At 43.5% G+C, this 20,527-nt stretch overlaps 1 protein-coding gene across 4 annotated transcripts in view; it reads right to left on the bottom strand.

The window, feature by feature from the left end:
* Positions 1-20,527, bottom strand: part of WIPF1 (WAS/WASL interacting protein family member 1) — a 57,297-nt gene that overhangs the window by 24,976 nt on the left and 11,794 nt on the right. The window contains exons 1-3 of one of the 4 annotated variants that reach the window (XM_082056792.1): positions 16,482-16,524; positions 13,971-14,098; positions 10,495-10,608 (exon numbers count right to left, since the gene is read on the bottom strand). The exons of 1 other annotated variant lie outside the window; for it this stretch is intronic. The gene's annotated coding sequence lies outside the window, so the exon portion shown is untranslated. Of the gene's footprint in view, positions 1-10,494; positions 10,609-13,970; positions 14,099-16,481; positions 16,525-20,527 lie in introns of those variants that run through there. 2 more of the 4 variants (XM_082056794.1, XM_082056793.1) reach the window with 2 other exon arrangements.

Raw genomic sequence — 20,527 nt, 5'->3', positions numbered from 1 at the left:
GCAGCCTTTAGTCAACCCGAATGTTTGAAATGACACACAAGCTGTGTTATCCCTGGCATGCTGCCCAATGCAGCTAGCCAGGGATTCACCCAGACCGGAGACGACCTCAGCACACAGCCCTGTGTGAGAGAGACCCTTGTTGCAGCCCTCCGGTGAGGCTGCAGGGAACACTTCTCCATACAGGGACAGCATACCTGGGGGAACAAGGACCAGATGTCTCTCTCCACCTTATTCCCTTGCCTGTTCCTCCTTGTGAACATTTCGTGTTCACTAAATACTGTTCCTAATACAAAGCCCAAGAGCTTCTCTCTGATGAGGCGGATTTTTCCAGTGCCTCATTACTACAGAGGTGATCACTCAGCGTCATGTGGCTGTTCAGCAGCACGCATTTTGCTGCACAGCTTTCTCCACAAAACTTGAGCTGTCTTAAGCTCTAGAAGCTGTTGGTAGGGTGAACAGGCTAGTTCAGAAATTAAGGATTTCTGCATATTGCCTCCAGCTTACCCAGCCCTAAATCAGGAGAAAAAAAAAAAAGTGCACTGCATTAAGTTGGAAAAAGCCCTGAAGATCCTGAAGAGCAGGACACTTCCCACCAGCTTGTCCTAACACCGTGGCACCCCTCAGCTCCCCGGTGGGACAGGGTGATTCCTGGCCTGCAGCTGGCAATTCTGCCATTCTAATCAAATGGATAGAAGTCTACAGGGTTTTTTTTCCCTTCTCTCCACTGTTTTATAGCATAGCCGGCCAAAAAGTATCAGAAATTAGTCTGAATGTTTTTCTTGGACACTTTAGCTGTTACAACTTTCAGCCAGCATGAAAAGAAGTCATAGGATCCAAACTTGGTGAGTGAGCCCTGGGATTTTGCTGGTGGACTTCTGCTGCCCGCCAGCGAGCCGTGGGTCTGTGTCACAGCAGTGGTGGTAAGGTGAGGGGCTTCTCTCTGCAGATCCTGATGCCAGGATGAAAAGAGCCTGTTTGGAGCCACAGGTTACACTGTGGAAACTCTGAGACACCTCACATCCTCTCGATGCCCAGGGCGCCAAATCAATAATGTTGTGACCTGTGTAACGCCACTGCTGAAGCTGTCTTCGTTCACTTTTGTCTTCTGACCAACAGGATGACATGATGCTGCAGTCAAAAGCACTTTACTGTTATGAAGGCATACAAAAAAGGACCAAGGATCTCGCACAGTCAGATTATTTTACTACTTAATTGATGTAGGATTAAAATTCAATCAGCTTCAGCATTCAAATAGGCTTTTTTAACATAAATTGTTTTCTTCATCACAATCAACTACGTCTTACTAAACCTGCAGTGAACTGTGTCTGTTCTACTAAAACTAGCATCTATAAAATAATATTAAAATAGCGACTACCTCTACAGAGGAAATCTGAGGCACATAACAGCCAGGCATGTGGAATTAATTTAAAGCACCATTTTCCAATTCCTTTCTCTTGTAAATATTGCAATATTCCTACAAGAATTTTGAAAAACTACAGTTCACAAAGATTAGTTCAGATTTCACATCAAAAGCCCAAACAAAAAGTTAAGTGGCCTGTGCAGTCAGCAGGGAAAGAGTAACTACATGAGCAAGAGTGCATTAGAGTTTTTACAGCCCAGGTGTTGACATGAATTAGAGAGTAACTTGAATACCTGTCATTAGAGGAGCAATCAAAGAGTGATCTGCACAGAGTGTGGGAAAAACAAAACAAAACCCAGCCCCAGATCTGCAAAATGTAATGTAGCCTGCTCCTCCAAAGACAGTTCAGAAAATCAAATACCACCAGGTTACCGTCAATAAAAGCCTCTGTTCAGTGTGGCAAGCCTCATAAATCAGTTTCGTGACAGACAGGCAACCAGGTCTGGTAGAGATTTTAATTAAAAAGAAAAAAAAATATTCTTATTTTCCATTCCAAAAGTTAATACTGGAGTATTTGAGGCTGTAAAGTGATCAGACTTCAAACCTCCACTAATATGGCGGGAGATGGAGAGTCTGATTTTACTCTCATTAGAGTTCCCAAAAAGGCTCAGGCCAGTTTTCTGAGCGGGCTAGATGAGACCCTTATGACTTTGCTGAAAGTGCTTGAATTATCTGGGATCATCAGACTTTAAGATTAAGATGAGTGCATCCCACAAAGTCCCTTGATGTTCTCCACTGTGCACGCATTTGTGCTGTAGCTTGAGGTTAGTCATTATACCAGAACATTCGTGAGGCAATGAATCATATTTGCACATAAGTAACAAACTTGAGGAATGTCAGAGTCAGCAATCAAGGTTGGCGTTGGCTCCCACAACACTGTCTTGTGGATGCAGAAGGCTGGTGGAGCACGGACAGCAGCCACGGTCGGCACAGAGATGCCATCGGTTGTGTTCAGCACTGCTGGCATCTCGCTTCATGAGCTCGGGGAGAGCAACCAGTGAGATATGTTGTCATCTGTCTCAAAAGACCATGACCTACTGAAAAACTCCCCCTAACTTTCCCTCTGTGCCCTGCTCACAGACCACAAACTGAACAGAAACTCACGTCAGACCTTACAAACTGAGTAGACACTAAACGAGGACTCACTCCGCATATGACTTGTATTCCCTGTGTTCACAAACCTTTGCTGGCCTCTGATGCAAAAAGTTCTACAATAGCATTTGATCTGCCATTTATTTCAACATCACGGCCAGGGAAAGTTAAGGTCTTTGTAGACTCCGCTGGGATGTTATAAAACAATTCTTTTTTTTATAATTCATATACCAAAAGGAATTAATGCAAATTTGCAAATAAAGCAATGGAAAATTTTCAGCTTGCTGAGGTGTAAATGAATATACATAAAATATACAATTACTTTGCACACTTAAGAGTTTTTGGTAGTTACTATGATTGGCATTTTATCATAGATCCTCCTCTGAGAATAGCTACAGAAAGAAACTCTCTTTTACATAATTTACATGATAACTAGCTTACGGTAATTAAAAATGAATATCAAAGCCTGAAAGCCCTGATGTATGTGAAGCTGGGCAACGTGTGCTGGACAGCTGCACACACGGGGAGCTGGACGACAAAGTGTCCATTTGCACAAGGAACCGAAGCACCGTGCAGCGCCTGCCCTCGCTGGCCCAGCAGTGAACCTCTGCCCGCCACGCTGCTCCCTCTGCCTCTCAAAGCTTTCACGCAGCCTGCTACGGTTTCAGTAATTATTTTTAAAGGTTCTTGGCAATATAAAACCAAATCTGTGGAAGAGATTTTAAAATCAGGATGGAAATAATGAAGAGGTTGGAAAAGTGGAGGCAAAAAGTGATCTGAAACAAACAGAAGGTGTGCTTTAGCAAACACCCCCCTTCCCAAAAACACACGACTTCAATCACCCCCTCTTCATGCTGGAGCCAACCTTAGCTCACCCCAAACTACTGAGATACTGTGGCCAAAAGGTGATCATCTTTTCAAAAGGGTTTACAAAACTATGGAAACTGTGTCCAAAGCAATTAAAAAAACCCAAACCCAAGCTGAATTAAGGATAAGAGATTCATTGTAACCTTAAATACCCTACTGTACATATTTGGGGTTGAAACTGATTAATTCAAAAACAGAGAAAAACAACAGTGTTACTGAAAACAGTTATTTCACATGGGAGTTTACACGATCACCTAATACCCTTACAGTACTGGCAAATGATGTCTCATTCTAATCCATATACAAGCAAGTCCAAAATGTTATGTTCCTGCACCACAAGATTATTTGCACAGTTGCAATCCAGGACACTTCTCCTGCAACTTCAGAAAAATAGAGGAAGCAATACATTATTGCTATTAAAAATTGTCTGAAAATACAACCCAAAAACTATCTTTAGATGGGTTGTACAAAACTAACAGATCAGATAACCATTAAATAAACCAGACTGAAGGCTGCCATTGTCACTATATTGTTTGGTTCTTTATATCATATATAAAATATTCTAAACCAGACTTTTTTTTTTCCTGGTTTAAAAACCATTGATTTTATAACATACCCATATTAGCTCTCTTAATTCACTGCCTTTATTACTACAGCAAGAAAAGCTTTGTTTTAAAAGTCTGACTTTTAATACAAGTAAAAAAATGTATCAGCTGTCCTTAGCTGATAGGAACTGCTATAGTTTTACATCAGAGGAAGATCTGGTCCCAAAGGAGTAATGTGAATCCTAAGTGATGAGGGCTGCCCATTGAAGCTCCGGGGCTGAAGCAGACCACCAGCAGGGAAGATGCAGAATTGCCTTTTCCTCTTGCAATGCTGAAGCCCTGAATGCACCACATGGCTCATTCTGAGCTGGCCAGCACTTCCTGTCTCCAGACCAGTTACTGGTCAAAACTGCCTGCTACCAAATGGGAATACATATAGAAACCTGCAGAGGATCTGCTCCAGGTTTGCTTCTTGGGAAGAGCAGCTCCAGAGCAAATTAGTGGTTTGGTGGCCACCCTGCAGAAGGTCCCTTCAAGCCACGGGCCAACCAGAGGGATGGCCCGTGGGAGGCCATCCTTCAGAGGGAGAAGCAAGGCAGGAGGGTGCTTGGAGGCACTCTCACGCTTTGGCCAACACAGAGATGAGCTCCAGATCAGCCCTGTGAATTGAAACCATGTGAGGGAGGCGGGACTGGTGGACTAGTGTTTAGAGAGGCCCCCAGGCAAGGAGCCCAACGTCCTGGTGGCTGCTACCTCAGACTTCCACTCAGGGGTGGAAGGACAGACCTGAAATTCTCCCTTTTCTGTTTGGATTTAGTTGGCTCTTTGTGAAGCAGTAAAAATCTAACCCATCACGCACCAAATACCTCTCCACGTGTAACAGGACAGACCTCAGCCTTCAGCATCTGAGTTTGCATGTGTGCAAGGCACCCGCAGTGTCCACGGACTGTTCCTATCACTGACAATTTCCATCTGGGACAATCTGGAAAACATCCGCAGTAACACAAGGATGAATTTTTATGTTAAGTATTTCCAATGCTGCATTTTGGCAAGAAAAAAATGTCAAAAGCCACTTGGAAAAGAAAGGTACAGCTAAGAGCCTTCTCAATTATTTCATAAATAAGCTGCCAAAATGCAAAGAATAAAATTCAGGCAATACTAATAGTCTTTGTACCCATACTACTATAAGCTAAACAAAGATCAGAGTATTGACCAGCCACAATCGCATTTTATTTTATTTTCTAGAGTATTACGAAATACAGATGAGATAACATTGAAACAGAGGGTGCAGATTTTACATCTGGCACTTCAACTGAAAACTCAGCCTTGATGTTGGGATTATGAAATTTGCACATATACATCTGAGTGCACAGTACACATCTGTGGCAGATGATGTTGATTTAAACATCCAGAGTGAGGGCACACACTTAAACTGTCCATACTTAATATAAGGTTTTCGTTGTCCAGTTGAAAGCCATATAATTAAATATATTTTTTTAAGATTTACTATATGAAATATCCTTCATTATTTATCTTGGCAATAATCTAATAGACGGCAAGGCAAAAGTTCTGTTTTGCATCAGTTTGTGGTTCTTTTAGGCTCAAAGCAATTCTAATGTTATATTAAAGACTAACTCACTCTAGGAATTAAGATACCAGTTCTGCCTGGAGAGGCATTAAAACCTCTGTGTAGGTTGGTATGCTACCAGATTTAATAATGTGGTTTTGAGGAAAAAACAAACACAAACTAGAGAGAAGTGGGAAACTAATTTAATGTCCTGTCAAAATTTAAGACAAGAAGATATTTCTATCTCAATCATGAATGTTTTTTAAACTTGATTTTAAAAGATTCAAGTTTATAAAATTTGAAATTTTATGGTTTTTGTTCTTAGAAGCCCAAAGTTCAGCAGCGCCTACATTTGCTTTAAGTATTTTAAATTTATTTTAAAATATTATTTTAGAACTTCCTAATTTCTGAAATTTAAATCCTGTACCCAATTTACCTTCCATCTCAGGAAAGGAAAATAAGGGTTTTGATAAACTGATGGGTTTAATTAGAAAAGCTTTTCAACAAAAATGTCTTGCAAAGCTATAACTACAATCATTAACTTTGATATCCAAACAGAATTCTATTTTCCAACTCAGGCATCAAACCCCACTGCTAGAGGCTCACGTTTCCACAGTTTCACTGCTGTGTGGACATGGCGCTGCTGAGCCAGCACAGGCTCTCTGAGTCCCGACTGCCCGAGCTGATCGTCACCCCATCCCAGGAGGGATCCAGGGTGAGCTGGTGGCACCAGAGCCAACACCGGGAGGACACAGATGCGGACAAGGGGGCCCAAAGCCCTGTAGTGGGGACTAGTTTAAAGCATGGCACGAATAAAACCAAAAGCAACCAAGGACAACAAAGCAAAAACACTCCCCTGCTTTCCTCCACGTCTCCAATTACAAAAGTCTTTGCTCCAGTTTATTTCTCTTTGGAAAGAACTTTTTACAGCTGCACATGGCAAGTACGTAGCTAGCAAGTGAAGAAGAGAAGCTGGAAAGAATGTTTATTCATGGATTCTGCCAAAAAAATGGGCAGGGCAAAGTCTAACGTGGTTTAGCAGCAAGAACTGCGGATCTTTCCCTGCACAAAGAGGCGGCACGTCCTGCACTGCGCTCCTGACCAGGGAAACCACAGCTGCACCACCCAGGCCAGCTGCCCAGGCTGGACCCTCCCAAAATCTGCAGCACCCCCCTGCTTTCTATTTGTGGAGCTGGTCAAGTCTACACACACAGAAAAAGAGCATTTTCCCAAGTCACTGTTAACTAAAAGACATTCCATTCAGACATCTGCATTTTAATTATTTATCTCTCCAACCACTTTCCATGACCTTTGAAAACCAAGTGTTGCTGTGTAGCGAGTGTAGTCAAAGGCCACGTGTCATGTGCGTGGCTGCCCTGGAGGACACAGGTTTACCAGGGTGCTCAGGGGACTGTAGTGACATCACACATAAGGTCATATCTAGCTGACTGCATAGGTCATCTCCATCCTCAGTCAGACTTGGCAGACACACCACGCGTGTGAACGCGCTAGCGGACAAGCCAACATCTTGCCTGAACTGGGTGCGAGCTGCAAGCCATAGGTCGAGGAGAGACAAGGTCCCCTGGGGAGCTGCCCTGGGACTGGCAGCAGCTTCTGGTTCCTGCCAGGTTTTTGGAAGGGGTGCCCAGCCAGCATGGCACCTCCCTGTTAGCTGGCAGCTCCAAGACAGCCTGCTCCACAGGGAGCTGCTGAGTTTGGAGGTAATTCGCCTCCATGCAACACAGAAGGTCTAGCGAAGGTCCCGCTGGTATTGTGAATGCAGCTTTTTGCATAAAAAGTAGTAGTTTGGTGCTGTTTAACATTAAAAAAAAAAAAAAAAAAAAAGGAGGAGAGTATGTATGGAATACCACTGCCATGAAAAAAATATACCCACAAAACCAAAAGCAGCCACATACCATCATTCAACACTTGCATTTCCTCTTTAGAACATACTTCATCAGACAGTCCTCTTACTCCACAGGACTGCTAAAATTCATCCTCACTAATGCCAATCTACCAAAAGCTCAGAGAAGAAAACAAATCAGTCACTGCAGGCTGGAATGCTCAGTGCAGGTGCCCTGGAACAGCAGGTATTGGAGGGTGGCAGCCAATGTCTCCTTGAATTTCTTTGTAATAAGAGTGGTTGTGACAGTTGTTAAGCCCTAGCTAAAGTCAGCATCACCATCTGAATCTGGTAAATACGGCTGAAACCCTGATCAAACTGGCTGAACGGTCTGGCCAGCTTACACGGGCAAAACCAAACTGGGTTTATTTTAAGGAAGTTTGAAGACTAAGTTTAGCATACCCCAGACTGAAATACGACTACTGATGTCTCTGCTTTCAAAATCAGAACTGGTAATTAAACAGAGAGATAAGAACAACTTCAAATCTGAGGCCACAAGCTTCCAGAGAAAAAGACACCTTTTTCTGATTCTGGAAAGCTGTTGTATCTGGATCAAACCCACAGCTGAAAGGAATCTTTGCATTGCTTTTATTAGGTCATAAGACATTATTACGCTCACAATGCCAACCTTCTCTCTCAAACTGCAGTCCTGCCGACTGGCAGCCTTCAAACAAGTGCTACTGCAAGGACGGCTGTTTCCTCCTGTACCTGTGCGTGCCCCCAGCAGCGGGCTGGCTCCGAGCGCTGGGATGCAGGTGGGGTGGTCCAGGCACCACCGTGCAGAGAACCAGCTGCCACGCAGGCAGGGCACGGCAGCGCCTGGGCTGCTGTGTGAGCAAACCCTGAGCTCTGCAGGCAGACGCTGCTCCAGGCGAGCCCTGATCCATCCGAACTGGCTATTAGTTCAGTGCAGACTGAACTGGTTTTGCACGGCCTGTGGGAATCTGCAGTTTGCCATTAGTACCAGAGTTTTGAGGTCCATGATAAAAAAATGAGCTGTTTTCTGTCTTCCCACAACTGTTCGCCTAAGACGGCAGCACCGCCTGCCTTTTCAGGTCTCCCTCTCATGCTGGGAGCAGACCTGGTAGTTACCCTGCCAGCTGCTAGTCATAACAACTCAGTACTTTCCCACAGTGCACAGTATAATGCACTCAATTTTATCTGTTGACTCCCAAATAGAAGAGCAAAATCTCCTCAGGAAACTCAGGAACAGCATGTCAACTATGTGATATACTGTACCATACATATGGAAGTGTTTATTGTTTTAAAAATAACTATTCAGCTTTCATCAATAACCAGAAAAATTTAAAGTCACTGTTTACAAGGAGAATGAAATACAGAATGACAGACAGCAGGGCTGGAAGAGGGCACTTACCCTTCCCCTGAGTCACTATCAATGATATCATTCCTAGCAGGTATTTATCTCTTCTCTCTCTAAAAATCTCCAGTGATGGAAATTCTGCAATATCCCTCAGTCATCTGCTTCATTAGCTTCACAGCTAATGAAGTTTTTCCCAGTACCTAATCTAAACCTCCTTAGCTGTGATTTCATTAGCTATTTCTCACCCTCTTTACAACTGATGCACAGAATAATTTATTCCTTTCCTCTTCGTGGCTATTTGAAAACCGCTTACATGCCTCTGATCTTCTCATCTTTAGTCTAAGCAATCATATTTCCTCCAGTCTTTCCTCACAGGCTGTATTCGTTCCATCTCTCATCATTACTGCTGTTCCTGGGACATTTCATAATCCCACGTCATATTTGAAATGGGTGAGGGTGACACAATTCACCATCTTTATATCTCAGTATTGCATTCCGTATTCTTTTGCAGCATTCAAAATACTAATTTGAATTAAAACATAAATGTCAATTTAAAAATACTCGTATTTACCCTGTATGTGAGTCTCCTTCCTTCAAACAGCCACCCTTTCTAACCCAGACTGCCCAAATAGGTGTAACTAGCTGCTGATCACACAGTGATCTTTTTTTGTCCTCTGATGTGCAGTAACTCTCCAAATATTAGGCTTTGCACCACTCCCCATCCTGGCAGCAGTTTCTCATGCTTGATATAAGTTGTGGAGCCACGAATGAAGCAAGATGTTTGTCTGCTCCTAGGAGTAACTCTTCCCTCTCATATTTCCCATGCCTGGTACCCAGATTTCTCCAGCTCCGGTTTCTAAAGCAAGTGCACTGCTGAAACTACACCAAAGCATCAACCCACATGGACTAGCGACAGATCCTATCAAGAAGAAGCCCAGAATGGTTTTGTGCTTGTGTCTCCAGAGAACCAAAATCCCAAGTGTCTCTGAGAGCCTCCCAGCATCGGTTTCTACCTGGCCCACTAATCACAAAGAAACCATAGTGAGGTCTTACAACACAGCGCATTTACAATAGGAAATAATATCTGATCTGCTGGACTGCACCAGCTCTAGGTCAGCATATTGCAGCCTATCTACAGCACCTGCTGTCTGCTTAACCCTCTGCTGCAACAATTAAAAAAAAAAAAAAAAAGTAAACTTGCTGTTACTTCTTTCTGTCTGATTCGCTAGATGTCTCCGTGGACCTTTTCATACCATTACTGCTCATTAGCATCCAACTCTGAACATTGCAACCTTCACTGTGTAGTTTTCAAGTGTAATGTAATTTGCTCTAAGCCAGGACAACCATGAATTCACAGTACCTGGTCAAATCATATCTCAGGTCTCCTCACTGTCATGTGAAGTCTTAAATCTCTCCACTGTTAGTGGTGTGCTACTAGAATGAAAAAACAAACAAACAAACCACCCAACACTGCATGTGTTAAACACTTGTGGATTTGGCAGAAAATTTGCCATAAGCCAAGGCACCTAAATCTGACATCAGAAAAGGTGTGCTACATCAGAGCATGTCAGTAACATGGCATTGCCATTAACCCTGCCCTGGAGAAGAACGACTCTTATATTGCCACACTGCACATCAGGACATGAGACGGCTCTGTGACTCCTGGCTGTGACAGGCCAGGGGTGGCAGATGCCGGAGATGTGTCCCTGCACTGCTGCTCACACAGTGAGTCCCCCCACTCCCATCCCTCTCTGGGCATCAACCCCACAGGCTCTGTACCTCCTCACCAGCAGGAGAAACGATTGCACAGAATAGGAGGCCTGGCAAATCCAGTCCAGAAAATACTTGCTGAAGTCAATTAGATCTCAGTAACATTTTCCAGGTTGCACATTCCTGCAAGGAAGAAAAAAAAAGAATTAATTGTGAAACCAAAATGTTGAGGACCACAGAGCCTGGGTACATATAATGCACCTCCTTGCACATGTAGAATTTCTGCATGAGAAACTGGCAGCATGTAAAGAGGGGCCCGCCTTCACCTAAACAAGAATTAGAACAGGAAGATACACTGACTATGCTCTCCATATCAATCCCTGTGGCCAAAAGGCCCAATTTGTAATCAAACAAATCTAAGATAATTCCCCCTGACTACAGCATAGCATAATAAAAGCCAATATAAATGGTGGAATGAAAGCAGAAAAGCCTAAAGCCACGTGTGGCTGGACCTGGCAGTAAGACTGAACTGAATTATCCACTGCAACAGTTGCTCATCTTGAAAGAGCCACAGTTCACCAAAGAACTTTGTAACAGAAGGTTTCTATAGTTCAGGCTAGAGAAAAATGCATGTAAAAACTGAAACAAATCAACTAAACAAAATAAAACTGACCTCCTTCAACCTCTAGAAGCTTTAAACAGCCAATTATAGAAATTATTTGCAGAACTTGCATTTGGAGGGGGAGTGGAGGGGCAGGAGGAAGGGGGAAGGAATGACCAGCAAGCTGTGACAGAGACATGCTGCAAATAACATCCCAGCAAAAGATACCCTTGTCCATTTGATGGTGGATTAATATTAAAAGAACAAAATATCTTTAATAATCAAGTCAATTTAAAATAAAATATAAGAACAGTAACCATTTGGCATTTTATGGTTTTATTTCTACTTGGAGATCAAAGTCTCGAGACTCCAGTCCCTGCCTAGTATGAAACCTTCACACACACTATGTGGCGAAATGGGACCCACGAGGGATCCTGCTGCAACAGCTCTGGAGCTGGCCCGTGCACTTCAGGTTTGCATGAGTTGGTGTTGCACATCTTTGCTCCTGGTTATTCCCTTGCAGAGCATAGGACAACCCTGTGCCCTGGATCCAAGTGCACGGTGGATACAGAGTCAGAACACTGCAGCTGAGTAACTTCTGGGGACCAAAACTGGTCAGTGATTAAAGCGGCATTCTGAGTGATTTTTTCCATTTATTTGCAGAATTAAAGATACCTTACAGTTGCTTTCACCTAACTTTTAAGTTCTCTCAAACTTACAAATTTTTATACTAATACTACCCAAGGGACAGAAAACAAAATAAATAATTTTAAAAAAGTATACAGAAAAATTATTTTTTGTTCTATAGATGCTACAAATATGTGCAAACACATACACGCGTTCTCCCTTCCTTCCAAAGTTCAGTAAACCAGATTTTTTTCTTTTTTCCTGAGTACAGGATTTGTCTCCATCTGGTTCCATTTTCTACTAATTTCTTTTTTTTTTGTTTCCTTCTCTCTCATTCCAATTCATATTTATTTCCCTTTGTTTAGTCTGTACTCTTCATTCCCTTTCCTCTTTTTGCAGATTTCCTTTTTAATTTGCTAGGGAAAGAAACATTCTTTCCCTGGTTTTCATAATGCAAGCTGGTGGAACAGGCCCATTCAGAAACTCCTCCTCTCCTACACCCTCTCGTGCTCTTGCCCTCCTCTTTCAGTCCTGGCTGGCTGTGCTCGCTCCTAGTAGCAAAGTGTTAGGCTTTATTTATTTAGGAAAGTGTGTCAGTTTATTTTTTAATTCAATTTCAAATACCTAGCACAAACCACTGTGTGGAAGCTCAAATGTATTATTTACGAGCCACTATATTTATCTTAAAACAACTCCTAATCTATTTGAGATGAGCCACTATAAGGCAGGATTAAGCTGAAATGAAAATGTCTGCAGTGGGATTTTACTAAATTGCTTTTAAATCACATTCTTAGTTAAACAGAGTTGAGTTTCCCAGTGTTCTGGTGAAGGCTATAAACCCCAATAAAGCAGAAAGGCTCTCTTTGCAAAACTTGCTAGTTTTACAGCAGAGGATCCCAGCTAAGGCCAGAGCCTTCTGCGTGTGAAACTCCAAAGAACAACGTCTGAGAGCAAGCTTTGCAAGGCTGCAGACAATGAGAGCTGCAGAGCTGTAAACTGACAAAATGAGGGCCCTGGTATTTCCAAATTGCTGAGACCCCCAGTGCCCACGGCAGCGGCAGAGCCAGCATCTGCTTCCCTGGCCGGAGGAGGTGAGGATTCGTCTGCTCACGCAGCCTGGTCCTTCCTAAGCCACTGCGTTCATTTTATGCACATCTTATTAAGCTGAGATCAGGATGAATGCACTGGGTGACATGAGGAAGGCAAAATAGCAGTGCAACTTGGTCTGTTTTTCTATACATTCAGGGAAATGTTTTTAAAAGATTTGTGAAGTATAGGCAGTTTTAGGAATACTTGCCTGACACTCAAATCTCTGATTCTAATCTCTGGCATGCCCTTAGTACAGCATCTGTCACATCCAACAGCTGCATTTCATGCTGGATCACTCCTGCTGTCCAAGCCCTGCGCTGCGTGAGCTGTGGCCTTGCCGGTGAGCCAGGGAGTCCCTGCATGCAGGGAGCATGTCTGCCACCCCCTGCACACGCTCAGCACCACGTGCGCCCCGGGAGGGCATTCAGTTTTGTTTCAGGTTCTGTAAAGCACTGCTACTATAGTCTACATTTTATCATCCTGAAGTTTATTTTCTTTTTAACTTTGACTTTTCATTCAAAGTTCTTAATTAACGTCTGGTAATATTTAAAAATAATGTGTGGGTTTTTTTTTTGTGTAGGACTACAAAACATACATCCCATTGAACAGCCTCCATCTGAGAGCTCCAAGATCTCAAGCACCAAACTGGTGCCACTTTACTTCTGATATGGCACATTCCCAAGGCAAAACCCTCCAGCGCAGAAAAGCTGGGATAGAATTCCTCAACAGAAATCACCAGGAATAAGAGAAAACCTTAACAAGAGACTATACCAACAAAATCAAACAGAACAGCTATATATTCGGTTCAGCCAAAGCAAACAAAGTGAAGTTCCCACTACGGTCAGTAGGTTTAACCTAAGCTTGGAAAAGCACTTTCTGGTATTTATTAACACCAAACGTTTCTATTAAAAAGCCAGACCTTTTGCTTGTTATACAAAAGTCTTAACAAGACGGAGATTTCATTCACACTTCGAAGGTGGCTCAGGTCCATGCTGCTGCTGTACAGCAAGGCAGGCTCCAGGCTTCTCACAAACCAGGCTAACTCACACAACAGCTTCCTATTTTTGCCCCACAAGGTCCTGCTCTGCTCTGAAAGACCATGTTGCTTGCTCCCTGCTAACACTCGTGCCATACAGACCACTTCTTATCCACCTCCATCCAAAATGCATGAAAATTTGTACACAGAACTGCTGAAGTACAGTTAAAGAGACATTTTAAGAGGACTAACCTGTGCTATTTGAATTTGTCGGAGGTCACCCGGTTCTGAACTTCCCCAGCAGCTTCAATCTCGTTTCCTGTAGAGTGGCATGTGACACCAGACTTCCTCACCGCACCTTGCAAGACTCGCTTCGCTCACTTTTAAAAACAATTAAGAAACTCACTATCCCTTACAGCATGTTTAAGAGCTTTCTGCTCTCATGTTGAGCCACTGACATTTCTGCATAGCCAAGGAGTCCTCCTCTATTGCCTCCTGAGTCACCCCAGGATTCAATGGACCTTTTTGTACTATTTCTTTGTATTAATACCAAACGCTGAATATGAGTCTGTTGCAGTATGCTCAGTCCCCCCCGCCCCGCTTCTTTTAAAGAAGAAACAATGCAACAGTGGAGAATGCAATTATGCTGCAGGAGTAGGAAATTTCAGTTCAAGAATATTTATCAGATTTTCAGAGTGATAACGAATGGATTTATTCAAATAGATGCAGCTATCTAAAATTTTCAGAAATATTTTTCATTTGAACATGGCAAACAGCTTTCATAGGAGTTTGAGTCCTATGAAAAATAGGTTATAACTCCAGAACAGTAGAGGTTCTCTTCTCAGTTGTATTATAGCAGCGTGCATCCATATATTGCCGTTCAGTGACTGGACAAACAGGCTTGAACATATGTCTCAAAAGGAAGGACAGTCAATTCCTGCATTAGAGGAGTATGATTACAGGATTAGTCAAAAGGTGGAGCTTTAGCGGATTTTTTTTTTTTTAAAGGTACATGCATTTTGGAAAGGCAATCTAATCCTAAGTGCTACCAACACCAGAAGTGCTGACACAGCCTAGACAAAGTTTTAAGACCTGCCTAGTCAGAGGAGAAGCAGAATGGTCTTACCAACAAGGAGATACTGCTCTGCTGAATGATGCTCCTTGTTGAGCATGTTAAAGACCCTTCAATTAGGCTAATGGACAAGGGGATGGAGATCAATTAAATGTCTCTTTATTTAGTGAGAGCTAAAATAACAAAAGCCAATGCCTGTGGCACTGATCAGCCTGGCAAGGGCTGAGTGAGGGCAGAGGGGTTACACAGCCTGAGGGGTTCCCTTGGAGACTGATTGCAAACACATGTGCTAGGGCACTGATTGGACTTAGCTGCACTTAAGTGTGGGTGTGAAGAACCTGAAAGCAGGAAAAGATTGAACAAACAGACAGTGATGCTGCACAATTGGGGTGCAAAGCTTTCAACAGCAACACTCCTTTATGGCTGTCCTCCCATGGCTATTCATTGCTCCCACCATGTCTCACAGCTCTCTCAGGTGTGTTGGCACAGTGGTTCCACATCCCATGCCATGGACTTTATTGAGGAACTGATCTAGTGTTCAAAAGTTGATCAGTGGTGGTTTCTTTTGTTAATTTGTTTGGGGTTTTTTTTGGTTTTTTTGGTGTGCTTTTTTGTTTGGTTGGTTTTGGTTTGTTTGTTGTTTTTTTTTTTTTGGGGGGGGGGGGGGGGGGGAGAAGGAGGGAGTGTTTGGTTTTTTTTCCTGCTCACTCTCAGACAGCAGTGGACAACTCCTGGCACAAAGCTTGCTGTGTGTGCTGCTACCCAGGCTGTAACACAAAAACACAGCTTACAGCAAGAGGCCCAGAGCAAACCACCAGGACCTTACTCTTTGGCCATTGCTTGATGCATTCTATGAAATTTCTATATAAACTAAGAGGTTTCCACTAAAAAGATAATACTTTAAATTAAACTGTGCCAAATGAAGACATCAGTATTGTGAGCAGCCTCCCAGTGACCACCAGTCAGGGGTGACCTCCCTGTCTGCTGCCTCAGGGCTTCCTCCACCACACACTAGATAACTACTATCAAATGAGCCAAATTAGCTCTGTATTGGGTTTGCATGGCCAGGTTTTGGGAGCAGGGGAGCTACAGGGGTGGCTTCTGTGAGAAGCTGCTAGAAGCTTCCCAGTAGAGCCACTGCCAGCCAGCTCCAAGATGCACCTACTGCTGGCCAAGGCTGAGCCCATCAGCGATGGTGGTAGCACCTCTGGGATAACACTGAAGAAGGGGGGAAAAGAGAGAATGTGTTCAACAGCAGTTGCAGCTGGAGAGAGGAGTGAGAATATGTGAGAGAAACAACCCTGCAGACACCAAGGGCAGTGAAGAAGAAGGGTAAGGAGATGCACCAGAGCAGAGGTTCCCCTGCAGTCCGTGGTGCAGCCCATGGTGAGACTGGCTGTGCCCCTGAAGCCCATGGAGGTCCACAGTGGAACAGATACCCACCTGCAGCCCATGGAGGACCCCACACCAAAGCAGGTGGATGCCCAATGGCTGTGACCCCATGGGAAGCCCATGTTGGATCAGGCTCCCGGCAGGAGCTGTGGCCCCTGCAGAGGGGAGCCCAGGCTGGAGCAGGTTTTCTGGCAGGACTTGTGACCCTGTGGGGGACCCAGGCTGAAGGACTGCACCCCATGGAAGTGACCCATGCTGGAGCAGTTCATGAAGAACTGCAGCCCATGGGAAGGACTCACATTGGAGAAGTTTGTGGAGGATGGTCTTCCATGTGAGGAACCCCAGGCTGGAGCAGAAGAGTATGAGTCTTCCCCTTGAGCAGGAAGGAGCAGTGGAAACAATGTGTGATGAACAGGCCAAGGTCAATCCACCACAAGCTCCAACAATTTTTATTGGTGGGTTAAAGTAATCTGACTGATCCTGCTGGAAATGAAGTGGAAATGGTTTTGAGGATCCCTCCTGCCCACAGAGATGCAGAAGTAGTGATCCCTAGCAAAGAGGCAGTGACAAACAACAGGATTTCACAGAGCAGCACGTGCCTGCTGCCAGGGCTGCCAGCTGCCAAGTTCTGTGCTTATGTAAGAGTAACTGCACAAAGATAATCCTACCTCCTCTGGAAGTTGGCAGACACAACATAAAAAGTTGCTGGATAATGGGACAAGCTCAGGAAAGGACAGGATCTGTTCAGGCTGACAAGGCCAGACCAGCACAAATCTTTCTAATTCAAAGAACTTCAGCAGATAAGCATGGAACAAATCACCATCTAATAAAAGATACGAGTATTTTAAGTGTAAAAATAGAGGATACACATACAAAAGGAAATACATGCATGACTGAATAAAGACTAGTCCATAAAATGGATGCTTTTGCATCAGACTCTTTGGGCGCACAGACGCCTACTTGTGCACACACATCTGCGGTTGTCGCAGGGGTGCCTGTGCAAACACATGTCCGCAGATGCACCTGCTCTGGTTTCGTTTAAAGCTTCGGGCCAAATGGCCAAGATATTATTTACACTGGAAGCCACACTGGAAGACACTTGAGAGCACTGTGAGACACACACAGCTGAGGGCTTTTCCCCTCGGCAAGCGTGCAGAGATGCGACACGCCGGACCCCGAGGCGCAGGGGCGCTGAGGGGAAGCGGCAGGGTTCAGGAAGCGGCCATGTTTGCTCTCTACACACTGCCTCTTTGTCCTCCCACAGCTGCTCACCCTGGGGGCCTTCAGGCAGCCTGAATCCCTCACAAAAGACAGGTTATTTCTCTCCATTTTAAGAAGGGACTACACTTACAAAATCACTTTTAATGTGTCAACCCCCACGTGAAGATCTAGCTGCATATACTAGACCCATGCCACAGCTGTGCTTGGAGCCACTGATGGGGTAAATGTAGTTTTAATCCCCCCCAGATACTCTGGGTTGTTCAAGATGAGAGGAATTTGTTTGCCCAGCAGGTAACTCACAGCAGTCTCCAAGCTGCTTTTAAGCTGTGCCCAAGAATAACAGCCTCCCAGGGTGCTGCTCCAGCCAAGTCCGGAGCGAGGCAGCACCTCGGCATGCCCTTCAGCTGTGTGACACCGGAGGACTCACCATGTCCACAGAACCCTCATGCAGCAAGGTTTGCCGAGCCACCATGGACACCACAGGTCCTGTCAGCTCTGACCACGGACTATTAAGATGTGAAGAGAAACATCTGAAGCCTGATAAATTCTGTCTTCTGTAAACAAACCACTTATTTCCGCATCCTTGTCACAGATGAGGAATCTGTTGACTGGTACCTTCCAGAGGCCTGATGCCTCAACAGGACTTTTGGCAGTAATCTGCTTTTAACTAATGCTCTATCTCACCTTGTATATACACAAGACCAAATCATGTCTCTATCTTTTGAGCGGAAAGTGTATCTGGAGCTCTTCCATATGTACACCTGGGTACCTTGTGGAGACGTGCTAGTAATGCTGCAGATGGCACAAGTTGTTTCTGAGACCATAAATTGACTTCCCTTCACTTGCCACGAGATCAAACAGCATTTGATTTATGGATAAAAGACCACCCCGGCAGCAATACTAAGTTGCACAGTGGTCTGACAGATAAGCTACACAGGGATGTTAACAGACACAGCTGCAAAGCCATTTACACAAATAATTTGCTGTCCTGTGCTATGGGGATAAGAAGGCAATTATGGACTGACGTTTTTGGTTTAGATTGGAAATGTGCACAACCCTGCATCCGCACATTTGAGTATACTGGACACAATGATCCAGGCTAACAGACCATGCCGAATCCCAGCATTCAAGCCCATACATACCGCTTGACTTGTAAAAATAGGCCCTGTTTATTCATTATATGGAAACTCAACCCTTCCACTGATACGGCTGAGACTACACACACACAGAGACTAGTGGATATGGCAGGGACTGTTTTCTGTCTGGTATCTGTCACCAACAAAAATGAAAAATTAACATCTCAGTGACCAGGCAAAACAACCTGTACTGCTCCTGACCTCAAGCAGGCACACCACTTGCGAGTGCAGGAGTGAGCAATTGCATGGAGCTGCTAATATGCAACTACAAAAAAACCCTGAAATCTGTTTGCCAAATCACCAGATCCAAGCACTAATATAGAGGTGTTCAAACCGCAAAGCAGGAGCACAGTCAGCAAGAGTTTGTTGAAAGAATTACAACCAGGCATGGAAACTGGGACTTCTCAGTAGCATATAATCCCTGCTGTTTCCATTTCCTCTTGCTCATTATCGGCACAGACGGGGGCTGAAGATTAGCAAACAGTGGGTGTTTGGGGTGAATTAGAGCATGTGTGATATAGAGCTAGGTATCCTGGTGGCATCCATGCAACTTCATAGAGAGATGTAAATATTTAATGTTGCCCACTACATTTCTTCAGAACAATGAAATATTAACACATTCCCTGGGGGTGGGCTATTAATATAGATAAAACAGAGTTCATCTTGACCTTCATCCAGGATGTGAACAAAACCTGATGGTCAAAAATTTTTTGGCAAATTCCCCCTTTATAGCCACGTGTGTTTGGAAGATGAGTTTCCACACTGCTCCAGTCCTGTCTGAAACAGGAAAAAACACAAACTCTGCGACAAAAACCTTCACACAGCTACACGCATATGAGCCAGGAGATTTTCAGCTGTCACCTTTAGTTTCAGCCACAAGTCACCCCTTCAGAGGAGAGCTACGTAAATAAAAGCCATTACTAAGAAAATGTAATATACCTAGAAATGCCTGCAGATTTCTTTACTGGAGTGGAAACTGCTGAACTGACAAACCTTGCTCTCCGAAAGTTACTTGTCCTCCCTGCCCCAATAATATAGATATTAACAGACTCCTAAAGAAAAGTCCTTTACTGCACATGTATTATGAAATATATCATAAGATATATTTCTAAAAGGGGAAGTCTATATTTGTATCTCTTGAAGTCTCTTCACATTGTTATACATATTTCAAATAACCCTAATTTGTTCTCATGAACCAAAAAAGAACTTCTATTAGCAGGAATGGCACTGGTCATTGCCTGCAATACTTAATTTCACATAAAGCCCCATTTCTTAGTTTGCAGCTTTTTCACACAATAAGCTTCAGACATAGTTTCTCTTTGACCTGATCAAAGAACATGGGATTACTTAACAGGTCCACCAATAATAAACAATGCATGCTGTCTTCCCAAAGGGTGTTTTCAACAATTTATGCTCAGTAAAAATTGCCTAGCTGTTTTTCCAGAGCAGTATTTGTTATACCTTGCCAATGGCATATCTAGTCTTCAAGTACCTTTTCAATATATAAGCGTTGTTATGATAGTGATATTAAAAGATAGCTATTATTGAGCAATTTGTCTTCAACTATCAGCATAAGTCTTAAAGTTTACAAAGCTTCGGGTATGGACAATACAATGAAGAGTGTTTATATACTTGCTTATTTCAGTAGAAAGCATCAACTGTTTTGAAAGATCACACTTAAATCTGAGTAATATTTTATATTAAAAATTCCCATCAGCATTTGTGTATACATACACATACACATATGTACAAGTGAAAAAATAAAATCTGCACCATAGAAATCATGACCTACTACAACATCCACACATTTTAAAGTCACAAAACCAATACTCATTGACAAGAGCAATTCTTCAGCTGACACATGCCATACAGTTTCAAGCTATTTCTTTTGCTTAGTTTATTTCCCTTTTACACTATCTTCTTACTGAAAACACTGAAAACTTTTGATTAGGTAGAAAATAGAAAGGAAGCTAGCTAGAAGCAGGATA

This window comes from Streptopelia decaocto, assembly GCF_964273445.1.
Source record: "Streptopelia decaocto genome assembly, chromosome: 6".
NCBI lineage: Eukaryota > Metazoa > Chordata > Aves > Columbiformes > Columbidae > Streptopelia > Streptopelia decaocto.
The sequence above is the reverse complement of the archived record's forward strand: the minus strand, read 5'-3'. Positions and strand labels throughout refer to the sequence as shown.